The sequence below is a fragment of the Canis aureus genome, chromosome 13 (assembly GCF_053574225.1).
Source record: "Canis aureus isolate CA01 chromosome 13, VMU_Caureus_v.1.0, whole genome shotgun sequence".
NCBI lineage: Eukaryota > Metazoa > Chordata > Mammalia > Carnivora > Canidae > Canis > Canis aureus.
Window position 1 is genome coordinate 35,641,709 of NC_135623.1, and position 18,183 is coordinate 35,659,891.

Consider the following 18,183-nt stretch of genomic DNA (forward strand, 5'->3'; position numbering starts at 1 on the left):
ACATAGTTATCTGATCTCCCCCCTTAGAATTGTGGGGTTGCATTGACGGAGAATCTGAGGAGTATTTGATCAAAGTCTATATCATCATGCATAAACCATTAACAAATACTGGAAACACAGAATTAAGCTTATCCATTAAGCCTTTAGAGAAATATTTTTGGAACATAATGAAGTAATACTACAAAAACTGTGATCAAGTGCATGGAATTCCTAAGTCTGGGTCCTCAATTATCAATTGCAGATCTACTGTCCACAGAGCTCCACCTTAATTTCAGGCATATTGACTGAGTGGATATATCCTAAGATGTGACATGGAACTCTGAAGAAATGCTCCTCTAATTCTGGTTTCCCTCCCTGAATGCTATGTATGACCCCATCACACAAATGCATACCACACCCTCAAACACACACACACACCAGACCTCTGTTAACATTTTTACCGGAGTAATTAAGTTATGTATTATATAACTTTGATCTCTTTCCAAGAGAAGATTAAATGGTAATAATTATAGAAATGGTTGCAACATACCCTAAACATTTGAGACATATTCATAAAAACAACAGAAACATCCCTGATACTGCTTTTAGAGGTATAACTCTGGCCCACATGATCACCATTGTGATCTCGTATAGCATAGTATAGTACATTTATTGTTCCAATACCTATTTGATTCTTAAAAATGAAACTAGTGTCAAAGAAAATTACACAAGGAAGACTTAATTCAAGACTACTATCATAGAGTAGAGGGATTGAACTCAATTCTATGAAACAAAAAGAAAAGTGATAGTTTTTAAGCACTGGGGTAAGCCAATGGAAAAGTACTGAAGGAAGGACTCTGGTGGGGAGGTGATCAGTGGGATCAGGGCCCCTCAGTGTTGCTGTTTGGCACTTACCTAAATTAGGCTTACACAGAGACTGGGTAGTAGAGGAGCCATCTTTCTTGATGATTACATTTCAAAGGGATGGTTCCCAGGTCCAGGCCAAAGAACACTCTTTGGTTGTAAACCGGGCTACAGGCTGAAAGAAGACTTATATCTAAGAGACAGAGAAAGAATTGACAATACCAAGTTTTTTAAAGCGAATGCTCTAAGAAAAAGAAAGTCAGGTGCCTACAATCAGGAAGAAAGCTTTCTGAAGTTTAGTCAAGTTAAGAAGGAATATTAAAGCTATTTGGTTACTTGGAAGATAATTTTTTATTCTTTCAACTACATTATAAATTTTAATCATTTGTTTTCATAGCTGTGTAAGTTAATGTCTCTTCATACAATATTTATTCATCAATTTATTCACACATTTATCAGATAACTACTACATAACATACACTGGACTTAGCCAAGGAGATTATATATTTTAATAAGAAATTTTAAATATTAACAAAACAAAGAGGGAGGGGTAAATTATTCCAGGAGGGTGAAATTAATCCTTTTACAAAGAATTTTTTTATCCTAAGTTATCTGCCTTTTTAATCTGCATTTTATTTTATTTTTTTTAAAGATTCTATTTATTTATTCATGAGAGACATAGGGAGAGAGAGAGAGAGGCAGAGGCACAGGCAGAGGGAGAAGCAGGCTCCATGCAGGGAGCCTGATGTGGGACTCCATCCCAGGACCCCAGGATCACGCCCTGGGCCAAAGGCAGGTAGGTGCTAAACTACTTGAGCCAACCAGGGATCCCCTAATCTACATTTTAAAATCAGATAATGTTCCTCAGGATGCATTCATATTCCAATTTTAAAAAATCTTACAAAATTTAACAATGTATAGAAAGTCCTGTTTTTCAGGTATCAAATTTATAAAAGAAAATGTACAATGTTCTTGACATTTCCTATTTTGTTTTATTCTTAATTTGGATTATTGTTCCTGTTGAAAACCAACCCTAAATATTGGGTTCTCTGCTATTTGACTATAAAGCTTTTGTTTTATTACTGAAAAAGAATCATTTTTGTAATACATACTTTATTTAATTTTTTTTTTTCCTCCTAGAGCAATTAAGCTAAACCACAGGTAAATTTAGTTTTGGTTTCCATCTTTTTGGTCATTCTAGGAACGGAAATGTCATTTTGCATTCTACTTTTAAAAGCTTCCTGCTATTGACTAATAAATACATATGTAAGCAATCCATTGTTCTTTAGTGAAACCCCGGCTCCTGAAAGATCAAGCAGAGGAGAGGACAATTACCCATCTTTGGAACTAAGATTTTTAAAAGAGATTTTTACAGAAGGTGTTTTAAAACCTCTTTATTTCCATTAAATATACCCATTGTTATAAGCAACAAATACATAAAGATATAGGAATGGTGATGCAAAAAGCCCATTTTTCTGGCTTATTTCACAGCAATAGCATTTCCCTTCACACCTCGCTTATGTTTTTGAAACACTTTAAAATTTTTACACTACTTCATCACACTATAGAGTCTAAAAAGTGTAAAATTTGCTTTACGACAACCAAACTGAACCAACTAAACGTAAACTAATATTTCATAACACCCATGTATTTATTGAATTTTGCTTCTTGTTATATGATGTATAAAAGGGTCTTATAAATTATTGAATACCCAACAAAATAACTGAACTTGACAATTTTCTAAAACTACATATAAAAAATTCAAGTGTTCTGAGAGCTAGGCTTTTCATTTGAGTGGTAAGGGGAAAACAATTTTAAGACAGAAAGTAAGTGGAATTTTTCATATATAAAGTCGATATTATTGATTTTTAAAATGGTAGTTCTATGATTAGAGTGCCACCTAGTGGGGACATGCATTAGACAAGGTGTGTTTCAGCAGTTCTAACAAGGCTGTTCCCTAATTTTCCAACATTTTGGTAACCAAGTGAGTTGCAAAAATAAAAACTAAGATACAGGAAGACAGTTGTAGTTCTGATGAGGGAGCTTTTCAACAACATGGAGGGAAAATATATTTACCCTGAAAGCTAACAGTGTAATTTTACAGTTTATCTTTTGAGAATTGCAGACTCGCTGCACAGATTCTCAGCACAGATGACTGCATCTACTTCCTTCTCTCACATACTAAGGCACTTGACCAACTCCAGCATAGCTTTTATCAGCTCAAGGTCATGTCCCTAGGATGACAACTACAAGCCCCTTAAAATGTCTACCTGAGAAAGCTCAGTGTTGCCAAAAGAATTTACTGTTTCTTCTAGCCAAAACCTGACTTTAGTACCTGACCTCCTTTATCTCAGAGCATTTACTTTAGAAAATACACTATGGTAAATCCTCTCTCTATCCCTTAGAGATGCATCTTCTACAACCCAGAAATGTCTTTCTCAGGGACTTAGGAGTCATCGCTTTGAAATGTAATCAAGAAGGCTAGAGCCTCTGTGGGAGGGTAGGAGCCTACAATAAATGCCACTTAGCAGACACAATGGCCCGACCAAAGTGACCAACCTCCTCTACCTAACATCCCTCAGTATGTTTCCTTTAGCATCCCATAGCATTTTAAAAAGCTTCCCATCGTTTGTTTCAGTAGTTTTGAGCTTTTTATACTGAAGTCTGTCTCCCCTACTGCAACAGTCTGGATAAAATCTGTCTTGCTCTCTTGAACAAAAATCCACCTTTGTTTCTCTGACACTTCAAAGCTGGCAATCTAGGAAGTGATTCAGAAGGCTGAAAGAAGGGGCACCTGGGTGGCTCAGTGGTTGAGTGTCTGCCTTTAGCCCTAGGATAGAGTCCCCGCATCAGGCTCCCTGCGGGGAGCCTGCTTCTCCCTCTGCCTGTGTCTGCCTCTCTCTGTGTATCTCTCATGAATAAATAAATAAAATCTTCAAAAAAAGAAAAAGAAGAAGGCTGAAAGAAGCCCATGGAAATCATCTGTCCCTACAGTTTTCAGGCAGTAATTTAGGCAGTGTAGAAAGCCAAACATTATCACTTATCTGCTGAAACAATGGCATCTTGACTTCTCTTAAAAGCACTTCCAATAATGAGTTATCTTTCATCACTAGAAAATGTGTCTTATTTTCTAACTTCCTATATTTTATCATCTAAATTCTGTTTCTCTTATTTTTTCCTCCGTGGAACTAGAGAAAGAACCTATGGATTACAAAGTCAGGCCTTAAAGAACATACATAAAGTAGGCCATTGTATAGAGGACAAAACTAAAAATTTTTTAAAGCCCATTGCCTAAATTAAAAACATATATTAATACCAGAACAAAATTAGCCTCTATGTCCTGACTTAAAGCTTAGTAATCTCTCTACTCTACAACAATGTATCTCCCTGCTTAGGGTATGGTCTTCCAGATAACTGAAATCAAATATCATAAGATATGTGGTTTGTCCTCAGTCTTGCCTTCTGAAAATATCAACACTATTAAAATTCCCACCTAATTCTTCTTTTTTGGTATATAGTACCTAGTACAGTATGAACACATTACACTCAGTACCTTTTGAGTGGCTCTACTCATCTTAGGTACATCTAACTCTTTTCGCTCCCTCTTCCGCTGATTTGACATATGTTCACCAGAAGAAAATAGCCTATGTATGTTTATGGCTTGCAATGATTATTGCTTCATTTAAAATATATTAAGAATAAATCACTCTCATTTTTATAGTCCATCAAGTTGGACTTCAGCAAAGTACAGCAGTAAATGTGGCAAGTAATGATTTATTCTGTGAAAAAAGAATGAGCTTCGTATTCTCTGATGGTTTAGACAGATATGAAGATAAAACCCTTAGTGACAGAAAACTGTAAAATTTTGTGGTTTCTCCTATAGAATGTAAGCCATGCCTATGCCTGTATCCCATTCCTCATTAACTTCAAATACGTGTGCCTCTGTCAAGAAGCTAAAGTACTTGACACCACATCCTTATTATTGCTATGCTCAATTTATCAGACACAAAGTAGAAATTATTATAGAATCATAGTTTCTGATTTTCATTATTGTTGTTCCTAGGATCAAATTCTTACTTGTACATATAAATATTAATTCAATCAAGAGGGTTCTAAAAATATTGGCTTCTCTCAAATAAGGTCTTCTAAAAAAATCAAACTATTGTTTGTTTTTCTGACTTTTTTTTTTTTTTTTTTTTAATTTTTTTTTATTTATTTATGATAGTCACACACACAGAGAGAGAGAGAGAGAGGCAGAGACACAGGCAGAGGGAGAAGCAGGCTCCATGCACCGGGAGCCCGACGTGGGATTCGATCCCGGGTCTCCAGGATCACGCCCTGGGCCAAAGGCAGGCGCCAAACCGCTGCGCCACCCAGGGATCCCTGTTTTTCTGACTTTGATGCCACTTAGAAACACTGACCTGTAGGAGACTTATGTCTGGATCCAATTGTCCATTTTATGCTAACTCAAACACACGAGATAGTAGGCAAACACTCAGGCTACAACAAAAAAATAAATCACTGTGCTTCCAAGAGATATGTGAAACAAAGCCTGTGAAATTGAGAGATGCACAGTAAAAACTCAGAATATGATGACCTAAGACAAAGGATAGGAATTCAGCCAAAGAAATCTTTATTTATATATAACAGCATATTCTATTATGATTGCCTCTATTTCTCTTTAACTTAAAAAATACATTTGATGCCCAATTCATAAAATACCCCTTAGCATCTGTAAATTCTCTTTAAAGTCTAAACATGTATAATGTAAACAAAAAATGTACATTTTCTTGCTGAAACAAATACAAAAAAAAATCTAGAAATCAGAGGTACTTTTCTTTAACAATCAATTCCTTATTGCAGCTGTGCGGAAAATATCAATAGTGGTGAGCACATGCCACTATGTGTAAAAGGCTGTATTTTAATTATCTACCTTTCTATCTCTCCCACTACGATGTCCCTTTAGGGACTAGGTCTTACTTATCTTCATAACCCCATCATTGAATACACTACCTATCACATAGGAGCTCAATAAATGTTTGTCCATATAAACTAACTATACCCAAGTGCTTACTGAATTGGTGATTAGAGTCAGAAAAACCTTACAATTTTTGTTCCTCTTGGTAATTCAGTAATTGGCAGAAGTTGGTATTCAGGTTTTGTATCTGATATAACCTTCACATGTGCCCTAGGATATGGACCAAAATACAGCTAAGATTTGTTTAATTTTATACACATTGAATTTAATCTGACATTAATAAGATGGGATAAAAAGCCCCTTTCTATTCCTCTAACATGTCCCCCAAGTCCCTACATTCAAGCTTTGATAATATTCTTTCATGGCCTGGGTACATCTTTTCTCATCTCACTACTACTCTTGCCTGCAACTATTATCCAACATTCAAGGCCCAATTCAAATCATACCTCACCCACAAAGCATAATATCATGTCCAGAGCATTGACATAAGATAGAATTGCTTATTGTTTTTCCATTATACTTTCTCCATCTGTAAACTGTACAATATCATTGTGATGACAATATTTTAAACCCTGAACACTGCACTGGATAATACATATTCCTGGCACTTTTTGTCTTGGGGTCCCCCACACCATAACTGACACTTACTTATATCAGCAAACTAGCATGAATTTCTAGGCATTTTCCCCAGACTCTACTTCATTAACTTTCAATTGTCTGTCCTCACCCTTACCTATCTCACTCTTATGTTTATATCCTTGTACTCTTGGCCTTGATATATGTTTTGTTGTTGTTGTTATCCCTCAGTTTTGGTTAGGTTTTTTGAACTCTGCTACATTCTCCTCAGCCCTGTTAATTTGTAGCCTTTCTCAGCTTGAAGTGAAAAATTCCTCCATTTCTAACACATTTTATTACTCCCTCAGCTCCCATCCCATCTGGAAAAGAATTTAGGCAGTAAGCACTAAACGTGAGCAATTGCTAGAAATGAATCCCCAGTTAAAGACCAGGCTCCTCTCAAATATAGGGAAGTTTGATTTCAAGGTGGAAGGAGTATCCAAGCCAGTGGAATTTCTAGAGAGCTAAGACTTCTAGCAAGAGTGTGGGTCCCAGTACTGTAGGAGCAGTATGTAAAGATAGAGAAAGAGGGATGCTACTTCATATATTCATAAAAGTTTCCACAGAGGAGATGTTACTTAAGTAGAGACAAGAAAGAAGTCAGGATGTAAACCATGTGGTAATCTGGGAAACAAGCATTCCATAACAATGGAAGAACATCTATAATTTCCTGACATTGAATCTTTCTTATAATGTTGAAAGAGCAACAAGTAAACTAGTTAGTTGGGCAAAATGAGTGAGAATCATGGGGGTCAGAAATAAGGTCAGGGGTGCCTGGCTGGCTCAGTTGGTTAAACATTTGACTCTTGCAGCACCTTGGTGGTTCAGTGGTTGAGTGTCTGCCTTTGGCTCAGGTCATGATCCCAGGGTCCTGGGACTGAGTCCCACAACAGGCTCCCCATGGGGAATCTGCTTCTCCTTCTGCCTATGTCTCTGCTTCTCTGTGTGTGTCTCTCATGAGTAAATAAATAAAATCTTTAAAAAAATTGACTCTTGATTTGCTCAGATCATGATCTCAGGGTTGTGATATTGAGCTCTATGTCAGGCTCCATACTCAGTGTGGAGTCAGTTCACTTGAAATATTCTCTATCTCTCTCTTTCTCTCTCTCTCTCTCTCTCAAATATATAAAATCTTTGAGAAATAAGGTCAGAGAGTCTAGCTGATATAAGATCTGGCAGGTGATGGTAAAGACTTTGGATATCATACTAAACCTGAGAAACTACAAAAATGCTGAAAATAGGAAAGCGACATGATGAACTTTTAAAAAATAACTCTGACTTCAATATGTGTAGGGTTCAAAACATTACATATGAAGAAAGCCATTCAAGTAGACACAGATGGCAGCTTATAAAAAATCAATAATTGAATGCTAAATGTCAAACCAAATATACACAAAAACAGGTTCTAGTCCTCTAGAATTATTCCAAGATTTGCCATTTCAACTTATGACTCAGGAAAATATAAACTATAAATATATACATGTATAAATACATATATAAATATATACATACATAAATATGCATGGATTGTTATTTTACTTTTCAACTTACCATGAATATTTAATAAGTAAAATTTGAATGTGTAAATTAAAGAAAAATATTTCTATTAATCCTATTTCGAGGAAGCATTTTCATATTTCTTAACTAACTCTTTTAATTAAACATTTTAAGTATTTTGAAAACATACTCTTGAGGTATGGGACTCTAAATGGTCTTTGATACTTCAAGGAAAAGGAAAAGTACAGAATTAGATGATTAAAATAGATTAGCTAGTGCTAAACAAGTAAATGTAGAACAGCAGAAAGTGAAGCAAGTTAACTATCATTTTTATCAAACACTATATAAATACCTAGCAAGAGATAATGTGTAATACACAAGGTTGATAGCAGGATCATAGCACTTAGGCTCAAATCTTTGATTTTCTATCATCAGTGCCATTTTCATTATTAGATCACAGGCGAGATACTCCACAGGTGTTAGGACTTGCTGATTTTATCTCGTTCTACTGGCAAAAAGGAGTGATTAATATCTCTGACTGCAGGATTAAATAAACTTGTTAGGACCCAGGCTCCAGCAATTGCTAAACATATCACCTTGAATAAGTCATGTAACTACTGTAAGTCTTAATGTCCTTATCCATGAAATGACATTACAGTTCCTATGTCCAAAGGTTGTTCTAAAAGAGATCATTCCTCTTTTTAATTTTTTTTAGATTTTTATTTATTTATTCATGAGAGACACAGAGAGAGAGAGAGAGAGGCGCAGAGACACAGGCAGAGGGAGAAGCAGGGTCCACGCAGGGAGCCCCATATAGGACTCGATCCCAGGACTCCAGGATCACGCCTGGCTGGAAGGCAGGAACTAAACCGCTGAGCCACCCAGGGATCCCCTAAAAGAGATCATTCCTATAAAACATTTATATTAGCCTCTGAAATAGAGTAAAATACTTCTCAAATATAGCTTGTGATTACTTCTGGGCCACCTTGTGCTATTGCTATCAAAACGCAATGATGATCTCATTGAGTCTAAAGAAAATGCAATTAGAAAGAAGGTGTTGGTTAAAATGTGTATTTTTTATGTCAGTCAAAAATTAGATTTTGTCACAAAATAATATATAAAATAGTATACTCCTGATGATATAATTTTGCCTTTTTATAAATAAAGTAAAAGAAAAGTACACAAGCTAAGGATCAGTTTTCCTGATGCTGTTATAAGGTAAAGTAGATCTATCAATATCAATCTAAATGTTAAGGCATGTTGATTAGGGTCCTTCTATCACCACTTCTCTCCATCCAAATCCTATTTGTCTTTCAAGGGCCAGCTCATGTGTCACACATTAAGGTCTTGCCAGCCCATCAGCTCTGTGCCATGATAACTCTGTTAACACTTCCTTATGTTTATTACAGCTCACTAAAAACGGAGAGCAAGGCGGGAGAGTTCATAGAAATCCCTCTCAAAGCACTCAGACCTCATTGTGAAGTGCACTTCAGCAGCCATCTGAAGGCTAAAACCTGAGCAGAAGATCTGAGAGAAATGCCACTCTGAACTTTTAGACATTCTCCAACAGTTTGGAGCTGGTCAACAAGACAGAAAGGGAACTGCACGCTGCAGAAAGTTTCTTAGTTAGCAATGCAGCATAAAGTAATCACCTGATAGATCAGACTCTAAGCCCTGCTAAAAGAGAAATCTCAATTCTGCTCTCAAAATATTTGAAGCAAATGGTGATCTAAATGTAAGCAAAGGTGCAACAAAGCCTAAATACAACTTACCTGCATATTATATTGATTCATCCCCTCCCCAAACTGGCAACCAAACAAAAGGAGAGGCATTCCTTTTTCTGGGAGTAAATATTCACTTCAGTATCTACTATTCTTTCACCCTATAGTGTCAAGCATGCAATAAAAATTACAAGATGTAAGAGAATGTCACCCATTTAATAATGAGCAACATTATTAAATTATTAATTAATTATTATTAACATAGAGAAAAGATAATCAATAAAAACAGAAACAGAGATAAATATCTTGTTAGGGTTGTGGGACAAGGACTTTAAAGAAACTGGTAAGTATGTTAAAGATATACAAGAAGACATTCTATTAAATTATTTATTTGCATACTTAATTATTTTGCTTGGCTGTATGTTCAAGAGAAGGGTAGGGAAATTTTTAAAATTTATCTATGTAGCCGCAGTCCATTGCTTTGTCTTTAGTAATATTCAACAGCTCTTTTATTGAAAAAAATAAATAACTATGACAATGTATTTTTCATGTCTTTGGGAAAAAATCTACGCATACTAAATATCCATGATGATACATAAAGTATGGCCCCCACATGTTCCATAAATGAAATAGTAGTCTGAACTTAGTCTCATCACTGTGATAATGCATGAATCTGCCTCAATCATCGAATTCTTCAGTTAAGAAATCTTTGTGAAAGATACATCAATAACACTGATTTAATTTTTTAAGCTGAAGTTATACAATAGTTCCAGGCATTTGGGGGCTACATAACAATACTGGCTAAATTATGGATGAAAAGGACACATCCACTGAGAAGAGCTATCCATCATACCATTTGCCAGAGATTAAAGTAGTACTTACAGATAAATTCCCTTATGGTGATGCTTTTACTTATAACCAATTCCTAGGTCATTAAATGTTCTGAAGTGATATAGAGAGGGTTACATAAATCTAGCCTCAGTCATCATTTTTCCCTTTCAAAGGAGATTGATGGCCTTATGGGTATCTACCTATCCCAACATTTTTGGAATTATTTATAATATATACCAAATCTCCATAATGATACCCCTTCTTCCCTGAACCCATGGAAGGAAGTCATGGATATGAAATGAAGGGAGTTGGATTAGAAAAGAAGAGGAAATAGAGAATTGGTCCCTTTCTTCCCCCTTTCTCAATAGGAATATAAGAAGATAGGTGAGAGAAAAGTATGATAAAAAGATAGATTTAGGGATTCTCATTTTTCTACTTCTCATGACTAAGCTGCAAATGGGTAGTATTCCTATCCAATTATATACAGGGGTGGCCAAAAAACATCACAACCACTGTTAGCATATCTGGGGAAGCTAAAGGTCTCTTGAAGAAGTCTAGCAACTAGTTCATTTTTATGTCCATCATGGTATATGACTAGTACACCTTTGGCAGAAAAAGTTATCTGAAAAAAAGAGTCTATGTGGTACTCTGTGTCCTCATTGCCTGCTCAAGGCATGTTAATGATTTAGATGTTCCCATGTACCCTGGTAAGGGAACACACCCTCCTACACACTTTGAGGGATCATAACTTGTAGTGAGGATAGAAACACAAGCTTTGGCCATAGTTGCCACTCATTACTCAAAAAAAAAAAAAAAAAAAAAAAAGCAGAGATACCAGACCATCAGCTACCCACAAGAGAGATGGGGAATTCAGGATATACCATTCTTTTTTTCCCCACCAGCCCAAATCATATAGCCCCCCACTCTGTACCCAGGTATCATTTGGCATACAAGCAGATTATTGGGGAATATGAAAAGCCAAGCATTTGCCTAAAGGAGATCAAGTCACCCACAGAACACTATTTTAACCAGGAAAAAAAAAAAACAGTGACACTGTTAATTGATATGTTTAAAGTTCTTCCAATTTAACAATCATGGAGTTAAAGGGAAAGAGGAGGATTACACCTGTTATAGAGGCAAAAAATTACATTTTCTTTGCACATTTGGTTTGGAATATGAGTAAATGTTACATCCTCACTGTGGAAAAATAATCAAAACAATAGATAAACTGATAGATGATGATAGATATGAATATATCAGATATATAGGTATAGATGATTAATAAAGATATAAGGTGAAATGGAGTTGAATATAGATACAGCTGTAGGAATAGACCTAGAAATATCGATACAGACATAGGTATAAAACACCCCACCACACAAACAATAAAGAATTAGTCTTATATAAAGTTATTGTTTCACAGATACTGTTCCTGGATACAAAACTGTCCATGTGGCTTCTCCATGCATGTCCCCCTCAAAAATAGAATTTAAAGGAAAGAAACAAATACTGTTGAACACCTTACACATGCTAGATTCTGTTCATATGCTATCTCAGGTAATCCCCAAACAACTATGAGGTGGATGTATTATTAGTTCCATTTTAGAGTTGAGAGCACAAAAATAAATAATTAATTAATTAAAGAAATTAAGCAATTTGTTTAAGTCCAGGGAGCTTCTAGCAACAGAACCAATGTGCAAACCAGGTCTGTCTAGGTTTGCTATGTGAGACTGACTCTTGAAAAGAAAGATTTTAAGAAAACTAAGTAATTCTTTCTGCATATCTGATATATAGATTCCCTTAGGATATCATGGCACAATTTCAGGTATTAGTCAATTTATTATACATTTATTTCCTAGACAATATTACTGCAGCCTTTGGGGGATTTTTAATTCCTTCGCTCCTTTGTATAGATTCAGAGCAATTATACTGTGGTTTTTACATAGTGGAGGAAAGTTAAACATTCTGAACAAAGGAACAAAGTTTTAAGTTGCTTAACATTGCAATTTGACTATATTTAGCAGGTAGACGAAAATATTAACATTATGTCAAACACAAAATATTGGATCTCAGGTGCTAGATCAACAGTCACAAGAGAAAATAATCTTAGGACTTCAGCAGAAGCTTAAACACCATGAAGGAACTAAAGCTAATCATCCTCCCTAAAAAGAGATTGATTTTAAATGATTCTGGATAAGACAATTCTGAAACTGTGGCAGATTCTATTCTTAAAAAGATATGCAAACATTCCAGATGAATGAGATTAAATGAGAAAGACCTGACATTCTCCATACTGATCCATGAGAAGGATAATGTGTTCACAAGTAGTGCTGCTTTATCTTGTATTTTCTTCCCAGATTGCTGAAGAAGGGAGGAATGTTTAAAATCGATAAATAACACATTGTTATTTTTCTTATGTAATGATAGAAAAAAATATTGACATAACCTCTGCCTGATTCTACACTCAGAGCCAAAGATGAGGTACCTAATGCCACTACACATGAACAGAAAAAAGCTAGAAGATATAAATATTCAAGTGAATTAAGAAATAAATAGCAATCTTTTATAAAAAAAATTACTTTCTCTAAATAACTGGAGACAAGATAAAAAGATCAATTCACTTTTGCTTATTAGAGCAAAAGTCTTCTTAAATCCTAAGACTGATCTGTAAGATTTCATTTAAAATTCCAGAAAATGTAGAATTACGTTTTAATTTCAGCTTTTCTTGTTGTTTTTTTCTCTTTTTTTTCTTAAGCAAAATCCATGTATTAAATCTAAAGTAAGGGATCCTTGGGTGGCACAGCGGTTTGGCGCCTGCCTTTGGCCCAGGGCGTGATCCTGGGGACCTGGGATCGAATCCCACTTTGGGCTCCCGGTGCATGGAGCCTGCTTCTCCCTCTGCCTATGTCTCTGCCTCTCTCTCTCTCTCTGTGACTATCATAAATAAATAAATTTTTAAAAAATTTTTAAAATAAATAAATAAATAAATAAATAAATCTAAAGTAATATTTTTTAATTTAAAAAACTACCACTGTCATTTCCATTGACTCAACAAGTATATTGAAAAATCCTGCCTTCTTGAGGCACTTGGCTGGGTCAGTGGGTAAAACACAAGACTCTTGATCTCAGGGTTGTGTTCAAGCCCCTTGTTGGTCATAGAGATTGCTTTCAAAAAAGCCCTGGTTTCCCGAATATGATAATAGTTTAGAGTAATGCTACTCAAAGTATCCTCAAGGGTCACTGCTGGTCATAGAATTGTTACTCATATGCTATGAAAAAATTTGGAAATTGGGAGTAAATGTTTAGAAATTTTTATAGTACCAGTGTAATTTTACATCTTTTGAGTCTAAAAATAAAACATACAAGCTTGCATTTCATTTCTCTAGTAATTCATTTATACTGTACTTTATAAAATCTTTGGACCGTAATAGTTTGGGAGGAGAAAAACAGGTCCTTCCCTACAGATAAGATTTGGAAGCACTGCTTTAAGGATGGATGTTGGCAATAAATAGAAAGTATATTGAATCTCAACTCTGCTGAATTCTAATTGTATGACATTGGGCAAGTTACTTCAACTTTAATTTCCTCATCTGAGGGACACCTGAGTGGCTCAGCAGTTGAGCGTCTGCCTTTAGCCCAGGGAGTGATCTGGGGTCCAGGGTTCGAGTCCTGCATCGGGCTTCCTGCAGGGAGTCTGCTTCTCCCTCTGCCTGTGTCTCTGACTGTCTTTCTGCGTGTCTCTCATGAATAAATCTTAAAAAAATTAATAATTTCCTCATATGAAAAATGAGTACCTACTGGATATGGTTGTGGGATCCTAACCAGCAATATCAGGGTCACCTAGGTATTTGTTAAAAATGCAAAATCTCGGACCTGTCTCAGGCGTACTAATTCATAATCTGCATTTTAACAAGATCCCTAGGTGATGCATGTGCACAAATACAACACTTGACATAAAATGATCAAGAACTATTAGCTGTTGTTTATATTCATCATAATAATATGTAAGTATTATTGCTTGAAATAGAGGATGATATTCAGCACTCATGTAAATATAGAGACATACAAATCAAAAAATTAACCTTCCATTATTTTTCAAGTATCTAAAAATTCCAAAATGTAATACAAATTCTGTGGATACTAGTAACAAAGAACACACGCTTCTCTTCCTCAAGGATCCCATGTGATAAAATGTAAGCCAAGGGTATTTAATAGAAATAACAAAGTGTTCTGACTTCTTGGTATAGCCAGAAAGAAATGATTTCCAGAGGAAAATGGATAAATTGAGGCAAGGCTACTTTAAGATAGTATTCTTGCACAAAGAGTAAATCTTATCTGAACTGAAGGTGCAAAAAAAAAAAAAAAAGGCAAAGGGGGAAAAATATCAGTCTGTGCTCAGCCAATAACAGTTGTGTATACTTGGTCTTATATAAATAATAACCAGAATGTTCAAGGGTTGAAGTGTTAACTTCAGCCAAATTCCTAGTCCTTTCAAGTTACCCTGCTGTGACTCGGCAGTACAGAGGTCACATACCATTTCAGCTGCAATAGCAAAACTCAGTGGGAAGTCAAGAATGAAATTGCTTGCTACTTATCTCTAGATCCTCCGTCTAGGTTTCTGAGAAACCATACAAAGGTAGCAAATATAGCTTAGTAATGATTTTTCAGAATCAACACATGAAGGTTAAGACAAGAAAGAAAAGGAGCACATTGACATTTGCTATTTTTACATCCCAACAATTTACACAGATAGTGTGCCTCAGCTGAGTAGTGCCAGTGATGCTCCAGAGGCCACAGGAGATATCTAATAGGCCTAGTTTCCTACCTAACACACATCTGATTGTTCTCTTCTGTTAAAGCCATGTACACAGATGGCCCAGAGCAAAGAAACATAAACACTGCTAAGTCACCACTTCACTTATAATACCTTTATTTTCTTTTCAATTCCTCACAACTGACTTTTGTAATAGCTGAAGTCTTACAAAATGGAAACTTTAGACACAGAAAATACTTTTCTGTGATTCTGAATACCAAGATTCCTTCCAGATATGGACAGTTACCTAGTCTTCACCCTGCACCACTCACTAAAAAATGGATATAAAAGAAATAAGAATTTTCTCTAGTTGTGATATTTACTGGAGGTCCACAAAGAAAACACGCAAAAATACTATTTTTTTGCAGTGAATCCAGATACCTGCTTTCCCCTCCCAACTTCCATCTACTTTTTATTTTGTCATGCTTAACATAGCATAAACAGTATCTTGAAAATCTGAGGTCCACCAAATGTATCCGGTAGCTTAAAGACTCACATGACACTCAAACAACTGATTTGTAAGTTTTAAAAATTAATTGAAACTGGATAAAATTCAGTCCTTTTATTTCTTAAATGTGTAGGAATAAGGTGCATTTTCTTATAACTTAAAATTCTTTATATGTTGGGAAAGTGAAAAAATCATTTGAAAATATTCCAAGACTTTATGAACCTGGCCCCAAATATACTGTCTTTATTATTAGAAACATGAAATAGCACATAGATGCACTTAAATAATTCCATAATTTGTTTCATATGCCATTCTTATACTTGGTAATACAGTGTCATTTTAGAAATGGTTCCTAAATTTAAAATTACATGATTAGTTTCCAAGACTATATTATTACTTTGTTTCAGTTCCAAAAAGCAGTTGTGAAAACTTTTTTTAAATGTCATGGTATTGCCTAATTTTCTTTGTAAGAATCTTCCTGAAGTACATGTGAATAATTGTGTTAAATTATTCATCATGAAAGTTAATTTGGCAGTTAATTATAATAAAGGAGAGGGTTTCTGAATGTAATCCAGGAATTTAATGCCTAAAGGATAAACTACACTGACAGAATTTGTCCTTGACTGTGGCCTTACTGCAATAAGCTAACCCCAAAATTAACATTTCATACTTTTAAAAGCTAAAAAGAATGATTATGTTTTTTGACAACACGGGAGATACTGAGTTTCTTCTTTCACAGGAGCATGAAATAGTGAAAGTTGAACATGTTTTGAATGAATTCCTAATTTCGCCTTTCATCAGCTGTGTAATTAGGGCAAATTGTTGAACTCTCTGAGCTTCATGATTTTTTTTTCCAGCTGTAAAATGTATGTAGGGGTGCCTGGATGGCTCTGTTGATTAAGCATCTGACTCTTGATTTTAGCTCAGGTCATGATCTCAAGGCAGAGATTGAGGCCCACATTCGGCTCTGCACTGGGCATGGAGCCTGCCTGAGATTCTCTCCTTCTGTCTCTCCCTTCACTGGTGCTTGTACACGCATGCGTGTGCTCTCTTTCTATCTAAAATAAATAAATAAATCTTGAAAAAGTAAAATAAATTATGTAATGTTTAGCTTTGTTGTGATGAGTAAAAGAAATGAAAAGCAGCTATATCTGTTTCTGAAATCTAAAAGGCACTCAGTAATTTTTAGCTCCCTTCCTTTCTTCTTCCTCCTTCACAGTGGGAAGAAAGGAATGTTTGTAATTCCCTCAGGGTCCCCAACAGATTTTTTTAAATTATATTTTATAACATTAATTGGCTGGTAATTTTTTTCACATGTATTAGCCCTCTTAATATTTCCAATAACCCTGTAATAGGGGTAAAGCAGGTAATTATTCCTTATTTACAGGTAAAGAGACAAGTTCAGGGAAGTTAAATTCATTAACCAAGTTCAAACAACTAGAAAATGACACAACTGAGATACAAACCCATGTCCAATTTCTTTTTCTTTTTTTCCATAAACCCAGGAATCTTTATTTTTTTAATAATAATAAATTTATTTTTTATTGGTGTTCAATTTGCCAACATACAGAATAACACCCAGTGCTCATCCCGTCAAGTGCCCCCCTCAGTGCCCGTCACCCATTCACTCCCACCCTCCGCCCTCCTCCCCTTCCACCACCCCTAGTTTGTTTCCCAGAGTTAGGAGTCTTTATGTGCTGTCTCCCTTTCTGATATTTCCTACCCATTTCTTCTCCCTTCCCAATTTCAAAGTCATTCCCCACATCATCGGTTCCAAAGCCAGGCCTACACAGTACTAGTGCTCAGTGATACAAAAATCTTCTCTAAACTGGAAATATTAAGAAAATTATATAATCAGAGAGTTTTTCTATAAGTAAAATATGTTTATATTTTTAAAGTTTAGCAGTCGTGCACATTTTAGGGATAAATATATATTATTTTTTATTTTAAAGCAGTAGTGAGAGTAGATGGTAGATGTTTCTAACGTCTTTTTTTAACTAAAATTATACATCATTAAGACTATATGCCTCTATTTTTTTTAGTTTTACTGAACTGTGAAATGCAAAGTTCTAAAAATCATACACTATGCCATGCTACTTTATTATTCTCACTAGTAATAAAAAAAATCAGACTGCACTAAAATAACATGAGATTTTGAAATATCACTGGCTCCAGAGAACATATAATAGTGATGTGAGTAAACTCTATTCTTATCAAATATAAACTAAAACTTCCAAAATGGGTATTTTAGACTTTTTAGTAGATTGCAATGGTGGTAGTTTCAGCAGAACTGTGAAGTTTAGCGACATCAAATTATTTACTAGTAACAAGCTTATGTTTATAGGACAGATGAGATTCCAGTGGCTACGGTTGACCATCAGATGAGTAGGCCCCAGTGGAAGCACAGCAAACATGACTTGCTGTAATGAAGATCCAT

The 18,183-nt window shown here is 35.3% G+C and overlaps 1 long non-coding RNA gene across 1 annotated transcript in view; it reads right to left on the minus strand.

The window, feature by feature from the left end:
• Positions 1–900: 900 nt before the first annotated feature.
• Positions 901–18,183, minus strand: part of LOC144281623 (uncharacterized) — a 128,327-nt gene continuing 111,044 nt past the window's right edge. Inside the window, exon 5 of the long non-coding RNA XR_013350054.1 lies at positions 901–1,036. This is a non-coding gene — a long non-coding RNA (uncharacterized LOC144281623). The remainder of the gene's footprint in view (positions 1,037–18,183) is intronic.